The sequence below is a fragment of the Poeciliopsis prolifica genome, unplaced genomic scaffold, assembly GCF_027474105.1.
Source record: "Poeciliopsis prolifica strain line A6 unplaced genomic scaffold, Auburn_PproV2 SCAFFOLD079, whole genome shotgun sequence".
NCBI lineage: Eukaryota > Metazoa > Chordata > Actinopteri > Cyprinodontiformes > Poeciliidae > Poeciliopsis > Poeciliopsis prolifica.
Window position 1 is genome coordinate 1,139,744 of NW_026562454.1, and position 1,257 is coordinate 1,141,000.

The 1,257-nt window shown below is 35.3% G+C and overlaps 1 long non-coding RNA gene across 1 annotated transcript; it reads right to left on the bottom strand.

Moving 5' to 3' along the window:
• Positions 1 to 262: 262 nt before the first annotated feature.
• On the bottom strand, positions 263 to 978 carry LOC129352752 (uncharacterized). Its single transcript, XR_008604931.1, has 3 exons — positions 881 to 978; positions 717 to 762; positions 263 to 452 (listed from the first exon to the last, which is right to left on the bottom strand). It is a non-coding gene; the product is annotated as an uncharacterized LOC129352752 (long non-coding RNA).
• Positions 979 to 1,257: the final 279 nt, after the last annotated feature.

Here is a 1,257-nt window from a genome sequence, read left to right on the forward strand (position 1 = left end):
TTTTTAACCAACCATTGTTACACATGGAATTAGTGTGGAAATTTTAAATTAAGCTTTAAAATTTTTTCAAAATAAAAGCCTTGACAATTTTTCCATCAATTAAGTGCTCTTTTGACCATTTTATGTCTGATTTTACCAAATAATTGTTACACATGGGATTACATTGACCATTTAAAATGAAGCTCACTGAAAATTTCAAAATAAAAGTCTTAAGATTCTCTACCTCCTGAGATCATAAGTATTTTTATTAGCAGATACAGACCTTTGTTGTGGATCACGTGCACTTTTAGAAGCCTCCCCTTTTGCATCACGTGCACTTTTAGAAGCCTCCCCTTTTGCATCACGTGCACTTTCAGAAGCCTTCCCTTTTGGATCACTTGCACTTTTAGAAGCCTTCCCTTTTGGATCACGTGCACTGTTAGAAGCCTTCTGTTGATAATACTGCGAAGATTCTGGAGCAGAAATATTTTCTTACATGTGAAGTCAATTAAGTTTTTTAATGTTTTTCTTCTATTACCCGCAAGGCATGAGAGTTAATAACTTAATATTTTAATCATTCTGATTTATAAGCTTGGATTTTTAAAGATTATCTAAAGAAGATAGATCCATGATAGCACTGTCACTTAAAAACTGCTCAGAAATGAAGTGAGAATTCTAGGAATAAATGTTTTCAACATTGAGACAAATAGTTAAATGGACAGTGAATCAATACTCACGATGGTCAGACATCTTCTGGTATTTTCTGTTTGTTTTAACAAACTTCTGTTAAAGTAAGAAAAAAGTTGCATATTTAATCAATCAGAAAATAAAACATGTCAGATTTTGCAAATCGTAATTCAGCATTTTGCTGGAAGGTTAATGAATGAATAGCTGAACTTACTGCTGCCTTGTAGATCTCTGAAGAAAAGAGATTTTTGTTCTCCGCTGCCAAGTGTCTCAGCAACATCTGAATCCCCTTATATACAGTTTTCCTCCAACGTTCGTCAACCACATGACTTCAGACAAATCCATCCTACTTAATCATCGATGACGTCCGACCTCCGCTCCTCGCCACGTCTTCCGTTCCGACTTAACACTTCAGAAGATCCTCAGTAATTCAGCCATTGAGTTCATTTATAATATTCAACAAGAATCAGTTCAAATAAATGAAAAGGTCCTAATCTAAACATTAAATGACACCTTTGAAGGTGATCCTGACTCTGATAGTGCTCATAGTGGCAGGTAAAACTTACTGCATCCAACTGCCCTCCTCCAGCA